The sequence below is a fragment of the Buteo buteo genome, chromosome 8 (assembly GCF_964188355.1).
Source record: "Buteo buteo chromosome 8, bButBut1.hap1.1, whole genome shotgun sequence".
In the NCBI taxonomy this organism is placed as follows: Eukaryota; Metazoa; Chordata; class Aves; order Accipitriformes; family Accipitridae; genus Buteo; species Buteo buteo.
Genome location: NC_134178.1, coordinates 43,973,603 through 43,981,472, shown reverse-complemented (window position 1 = coordinate 43,981,472; position 7,870 = coordinate 43,973,603).

Sequence of the window (7,870 nt, the reverse complement as noted above, 5' to 3'; positions counted from 1 at the left end):
CATACATATAGTGTACTTATTATATATATTATATGTGTTACAACAGAGCACTTAATGAAGAGCGGGTTTCTGCCCGCTGACATCACCGTCAAAAGAAATCTGAAGAGAAAGACTGCTGCCTGGGACAGGGGGGATTTGAAGCAGTACAAAGAGACAAGGAAGATGAAAAAACAACCACCACCCACCCCAGGATCTGAGTTTAGGGAGCAGGAAGGTGCTACAGCAGAAAGAGATCCCTGAGCCCCGCAGGGGCTACGAAATACCCATCCGAGGAAAAACGTCTGCTCCTGGCGGCAGTTGCTAATGTCCTGGAGGAACCCTGCAAATCTGAACGACGGCAGTGGGTGCTGCAGCAGCTCTCGGGCATTGCTCTCCGGGCGGGTTGTTCTGGCTGTTTATAGCGATGCCCTAAACTAACAAACTCTGCTGTTGTTCTCCCACTTTCCTCTGAAAAAGGAAGATGTGGGACAGGGCATAGTACCTGCCAGATGATAGAGCCCTGACGGTCCAGGCAGGCTGCAGCGCGAGTTGTGCCGCACAGAAAAAGGCAGATTTCTTGCAAAAAGCCCGAAGCCCCAAGAAACCCCAGGACTACCGATAGCCCCAGAGAGCTCAGGGTCCCGACAGTCCCCTGGGGTAGGTTGAAGCAAATGCTGCCTGGCCAAAATTAACGTGCTCCTCGTTGGCTAATCTGTGAGGAGCCATTCCAGGGAATCCTGAAAAAGCCGTCGTACGCACGGGTGGAGGGCAGAACAGCACCTCGCTTGCGTTAACGGTACCACCACGCGTTACTCTAGGCGAGGGCGTGCTTTTGTCACTGTTATCGCCGGGGTGTGAGCGCTTACTGGAAAGCTTGCTTATCCTGGGGCACAGAATCTAAAGGGAAGCGGTTGGATTGCATCCCTGGCTTCGGCACACATAACTGAGCTCCCCAAATATTGCTTTAGCAGCGAGTTGGACACGGAGCAGAACAAGGAGGGCGTCTCTCTCGCACGGCGCGGTTTCACGTCGTTCGGCGTAAAGGAAGAACAGCAGCAAAAGCATCCTTGAGATCCAGCCAAAATCCGCTCCAGAGGGCCCTTCGGGTGCCAATTCTGCTGGGAGGCCAGGCTGGCGTGCGCAAGGTCAGACTCCTCTCGGAGGCGGCTCCGTTGGCTGCGAGGCGATTCCCACCATTAAGCCCGAAATGGTGGTGGGCAGCCGGAGCACCTCCACCACCGCGGGCACAGCATCCTTGTGGAAACTGTAAAGCTGGGAGCATCCTCGAGCCTGAAGGTGGTTTTCCTCAGCGGGGAGGGTGGACGGGGGCATATTCCTGCTGAGGAGAGTCGGGGGGGGGTCCCTGCCCCAGCTCCAAGCCTGCGAGCTGGCCCCTCAATTTAAGGTTGGTTTGACCAGCAGGGAACGATGAAAAAGCGTGTTTGATCTTTCTGGTGGCAACAGCATCTCCTTTAAAAAGGAAAAAGGGGAGTGAGTCTGGGTTGTTTGTTGAAGAGACCAGGAGAGTGGAGGAAGGATCTGGTCTGAGGTTCCTCACCTTCATGCAACTCAGCGTGAGTCAGAGCCATAAATGTGCAGGGCAGGAAAGAGGTTAAGTGAAGAAGAGTGGAAAAGGTAAAACCACAAATACCCCCGTACAAAGGCCAGGAAAGGAACATTCTGCTTAGCTGCCTTGGACAGAGGTTTATGAATTTTTTCCTATGCAGTTCAGCGGTGTTATCCACTGTGAAAAATCATTGGCCGTGGAGATATCTGATAAGAACTGAGCTGGCATCAGTTGGGAGAACAAAATGTCAAGAATGCATTGGGCTGCACCCCCACTTTTACCAGCAGGCAGGACATGGGGCTGGGAACAGCGTGTTGCTTGCCCTTATCTCTAATTGCCCTGCCTGCCTGGCTTCTTTACTGCTTCCTAATGAGGGCAAATATGATGCTTTGAGATTTGATCTTCTCCTAAGAACCCCTGCTCCTCCTACGTCTCACCCCCTGTCCCGTGTTCCCTAACGCATAGCCTCGGCTGGTGATGGGAAGTTTAGGGAGCTGGGAATGATGTGAGTACAGAGGAATACCTCTGATTTGGCTAGTTCTGCATTCCTAGGCCAAGGGTGACATCGTTTTCCCCATAGAGCAGCAAAAAGTTGCCATTTATAGCAAAAATGTGTCTGCTCCCAAGTGCTTTACAATGAAGGAAAGCAAAAGAAAATCCCCTTTCTCACCTTTTTTTTGGTGAGAGCCGACACCACAACCGTCCAGGGTGCACTGGCGACATCCCACCGCCTGTCAGGGATGGGTACCAGAAAGAGGAACAGCTTCAAGGGGAACCAGTGGGCCAAGGTGGGGCGCACCGTGCGCTCCTGTACGGGGCTGCTGAGCATCTCAAGGGATTTTCTTCTCCTGCCCGTGCCACGTCGCCTTCCGTCAAACCTACCCCTCCGACAGCGCAACTCCCACCTCAACTCCGCGAAACTGGAGGGTTGTGTCCTCACTGTACTCGGCGAGCGCAGAAACTCATCCCACGGACGTGTGAAGAGCTGTTTGTCCAACAGTAACGCAACACATGGCGTCGGAGGGTGCTTTTTGCTCCTCAGCAAGGTGGGACAGGCCTTGTTGGGGCTGGATCACAGATGTTAGCCCCAAATTCAGAGAGGGACCGACTTCCCTTTTCCTGCTCAAGGCTTGATAGGAGTGAAACTGTGAAAGAAAAGGCTGTGGTCATGTATTGAAACAACTACACCTTGCCTGAGTGTCCAGGTGTTCATATTCCACTGATGTGAGTGAAGACAGGGCGATCCTTAAGGATAACACGAACAGAAAAGTCCTCTTATAGCATGGTGGTTATACACCACCCGGGTGTGTTTTGGGGAGGTGGGTTCATTCATGTGTGTCGGCTGAGGATCCAGCAACCGCGTTGCACGCAGCAGTGTGAGCGGAGGGCTTCACGCGAGGGCATAACTCAAGGATGAGGCACAGAGAGGAGGAAGAGCTGCTTCGTGCTTCTTCCAAATTTGGTAGTAATTGGGGGATTTCACATGACCTCATTGATAAAATGAAACCAGCTACATCCTGAGGGCGTGAAAAGGGACCCTGCTGACACCAGTGCAAGTTCCTTGACGCCAGTAATGACACATGGGGGGGGGGTTTAAAGATGTTGATGGGTTCAGACAGCTGATTACAAAACCACACTGAAAGCCAGCATGGAAGAAGCAGGCTCAGACAAACTGTAGCTATATCTGACTGCTTCCAGAGGAGGTAGTGAGGATCCTGCCTTGACTGCTCTGTCCGAGACCAAAATAGATCTTCCCCAGCAGATCCTGAGCGTGCTCATCCCAGTATTAAGTTTTCTTTCCTATCATACCTTCACATTTCCAGGTGATGACACTGTTTCCACCAGCTTGTGCTGGATGCCGGCGGTGCAGCTGACCCCTGGTCTACAGCAATGGGAAGACTTTGCTCGAAGCCTGCGAGTGGTATCTGTTGCTTTGGGAGCAGTTCATCCAAGATGGTCATGTTTCACCAAGGAGGAGAAAGAAGGTCACTCAGAAGTATTCTTGTCTCCAAGGAAAAACTCTTCATTTCTATTTTAATCTCTCTGGGCATGAATCGCCTCCTAAAAAACCTGGGAGAGCAGAGAAGTAAGAGCGTGTAGGTGAGCACACCTGTGAGAAAGAGGAGGCTGGGGACAGCCATGTTTCAGACTGGCTGTCACACTGATTTGCTTTCAGAAAGTATTTTTTAAAGAAAAAAAAAAAAAAAAAGAAGGACCAGGAATGGTCCTGGATGATTAGCTGTAGTTACAATTGAAAATAACAGGGGAAAATAGCCCAACTGGGGAAAAGAAAAAAAAATCCAACTGCCTGCTAAGCCTCTTCCCCCTCTCCTCTGCCCGTGGGCCCAGCTTTGGGTGCTGGGGCAGCACCGAGGTGCGGGGAGACTCTTCCCAGCCATTTCAGGTTGCAGCTTGACGATGTGGTAAACCTGACTGAAGGGCTCCTGACATCAGATCAAACGCAGCCCAGCTGTGCCATGCTCAGGGCAGATGAGTATAAACTTGTCAGTTCAAAATCTTTTGTGAACTTTTGAGACAATAATTCTTGCACAGCCAGGCTTCATGCCTGTGCTGCTCTGTTGTGTTTTTTTTTTTTCTGGCTCAGGTGCTGCCCATCCTCCCAGACGTGGGATGAAGCCATCACGAGCACCATGCGATGCTCTGGCTCATTCGACAGAAATGCAGCCCTGTTACCGTGCCTCAGCAGACCAGATTTATAGGGATGGGTAATGCAGGTGGGCACCAGTTGGGTATAAACTATCAGATCCTCACCACTTGATACATATCGCCAAATACACGCATGGATAGGCAGGTAGGTATTGTACGAATGAAGGGTTTCAGGAGGTTAGTTGAAAGCCGCATTCACCAAGCAGCGTCATGTCTTAGCTGGGTCAGTTTGTCTGGGCAAGGGTCCACAAGCAGAAACTCCTTTGGCCGGTGCAGTTGCTGAGAAGTTGAGCTGCATCCTCCATAACGGTGCTGCTATCGACTTCTTGGCCATCTCCCCATCGGGCCCGGATCTGTTTAGTTGTGAAACCTGAGACGTATATCCTATGTCCGGCAGGTATGAAGACCAAGGTAAATAACCCTCAATAGAAACCACACTTGTTAGGGAGAGAATGCGTGTTAGATTTCATAATTCACCTTGGGACTCATTCACCGAAGGCTGCTCTGAGCCCGTTAACGCCGATGTCTATTTTTAACCCTGATTCCAGTCAGCTGTGGGTCCCAGGCCATGCACGTGATGTGCTGTCAAGAATCCTTTTTTTTTTTCCTTCCCTTTACCATTTAAAAAAAAACTACCGTGAATTTTTTCTGCTGGCCGTTCAACCTCCTCTCTGCAGCAGGACGGGGAGGAGCTGAGCTGCTCTGCCCGCGGAGAGGTTTCCCATTCCTCACAGCTGATGGTTTTCAAACCATCCCTCACTTTCTGGCTTGTTTCTCCCCATCGGGGATCCAGTTTGGCAAGCAGACAGGACGTGGGGGTGCCGGCTGGGCAAGCCTCTGCGGGGGGTGACACCAACTTTCCCAGGCATGGGGACCAGAGTCCCGTGCTCCTTAAGCAGCACAGCTTTTTCCAGTAGGAAAAAGTTCTGCTGGCATTTCACTGGAGAAGCTTTTCGGTATCTCCCTCCCCATCAGATCTCCCCTCTGGGCTGTTTGAACTGGCTGTTTGCCTGACAGCAGCAGCACAAGCCTCCTGGAGGCAGAGGGAATTTTTTTTTTTTGTGTACCGTGCAGGAAATTTGGGGCCTTTTAAAGTGAAAGGAAGCACAGAAATACAAGATCCCATTGCTGCTGTTACGAGCGCTGGGCAAACTGGCCGTATTTGCTCTCCAGCCTTCTGAAAAGTCAGAGGGCTCAGAAGTTCACGCAAATGAAGATGTTACCATGTTCGGGAAGCCAGATGAAAGAAGCAGGGAGACGGATGAGCTCGTGGGAGGAAAGACGACTGTAATGAGAGGAATTTCTATCCCTCCCTATGGAAAGTAAAACTTTCCATAGATACAGACCCTCTGCCTTACTCTTCGTCACCAAAGTCCAGGGGTCCAGAGTCTCTTGGGACGGTATGGGGAGTAAGGGGAAGAGAGAAGGAGGAGGGCTGGAGGAGAGGAAGAGGGAGAAGAAGGAGAAGGAGGAGAGGGAGAGGAGGAACACAGCAACCTGTGAAGCAAGTGCTGGTAGGGTCTGAGCAAGCCTGCAGCAGAGAGCTATGGGAGAGCATGGAAGGGGCCCCGAGCATCGGTATTTTTGGGGAGCTGATGGAGGATGAAGCTGTGAGTGGGAGCTCTGGAAGGTCCCTGGGAGGTGTGTTCAAAGCCAGGCTCCTGGGGAGCCTATCCAAAAGGCTTTACTGAATATGTTTGTTTATACATTTCCACCTAATTGGGGTTAATCTGCTTTGTGTTTTGGCTAATCGGCTGGTTCAGAGGCCTAATAGGTTGGAGGGGGGTGTTTTGCCCTCTTCTTGTTTGCAGGCCGTCAGGTCTGGCAGAAAAGTACTTTATCCCTTGAGGAACGGTGCTGGGGAGCAGCTCCCCGGGAGGGACTAGTGCCTTTCATCTCGCTAATTGGTGGGTCTCGTGAAAACGAAGGATTACTGGGGGGAAAAAAAACCCAACACCTCAGCGAGAGCCTGGCACTAAGCAAGGTAACTGCTCTGTAGGGGTCTGCTGAGGCTCCCAAATTCTGGTGGGCACCATTCCCAGCTGGCCCCATGCCCTGCCCTCACCCTTCTGCCTGGGGCCCCCACCTCCAGCAAAGGAGATGCGTGGGTCGGGCACACGCCTCTTCTGTCCCTCTGTCCCGTCGACTTTGTCCCCCGGGAGCCCTTCTGCACCCGTCTGCTCAGGGACTGTTGCTATTTCAGGTCCCTTTTCTGGCCGGGAGGAGGGTGACTCACGGACATCTCATGCAAAGTCTTCCCTGTCGCTTTAGGTTAAAGGAGACTCTGTCACCACCAGGAGCACACCCTGCCCTCTGAGGGTGGAAAAAAGAGTCAGGAGGATGAGCTCAGCCATGTGGCAAGAGCCCATTGCACTAAGGGGAAGCTGCTTGTAAATGCTGTCTCTACCGCATATTGCTTCGCTTATAAATATTGCCCAACATCTAGGGCCAATATAAAACACCTTGTGTTGTCCTCACCGTGACCCTGGCCCCGGTTAGCTGCTCCCTTCCCCAAGCATCAGAGCCCTGTTTGCCCTCCGTCCCTTATCGATTCAGATTTCAGCTCAACAAAGGTCATCAGCAACCTGACCACGCTTTGAAAGTAGCTGCGCCTTGAGCAGGCAGCTGGACCTTCAGGGGTCCCTCCTCACCTACACCTTTTATTTTAACAAGAGGCCCACTGCTACGGCTGTTTAAAGCTGAAATGCCAGGGGGAAGAAGAACAGGTTCCTTTTTTTTTTTTTTTGCCTGCATCATACAAGCAACACTGATTTTGCAACTTCATTGCAGCGGGACTCTGAGGAAGTCTCAGGCACTAATCAAAAAGTTCAAGTGTCACGCCCGGGGTGGAACAAGTATCATTTCTGCATCACTACTCCATCATCATCAGATTCAGTAAAATTCATCCCACCTCCTCCTTCCTCCCTTAGTGCAACTCATCTCCCCTTCCCAGCTAGGATCACCTCAAGACTAGTTGCATCAATTCAGCTGTCAGCATGGGCAGACTCCAACAATTGGAAGACTTTATTTTTTTTTTTTTAATGATCGAAAACTGGGGGTTCCACATTAGAGTGTCCAAGACAAGTTAGAACAGTTGCCAACCTCAGTCTCTCATTTGTTCTCTCCCTAGTGCTCTCTTCACTATTTTAGCTTATATTGTTCAGTACACGAGAGAAGTGATCGGGCTTTAAAACACCAAAAAAAAAAAAAAAAAAAAAAAAAGGAAGGAAGGAGGCACAACAACATGGGGTTTTAACCACAGATCATTTCAGTGCTGTGGTTTTAAAGCAATCCTTTGCAGAGGTAGACACAGACCAACAGTTCAGGAATAGGAGCAAGGGCCCAAAGCATCTCCAGCTGGCTTTAGCACAACGGCACCAGAAGCACAAAGTTAGGACTTCGTGGTGACTGTCCACATGCAAAAAGCCAGCTCTCCCACCGAGTTTGCAGAATTGAACCATACAAGCATTAAACAGTAAATCAAAACAGATGGAAAATGGCTAGATATTCAGAAGGAGGCAGCATGACCCACTTCAGCCCACAGAGCCAACCTGACACCCAGACAACAGCAATGCCTTCCTCAGAAGCAGAATATTTAAGATCCTGTACCCATGATCACCATCTGCCCTCACTCCACTGCAGGAACGAGCCACTACC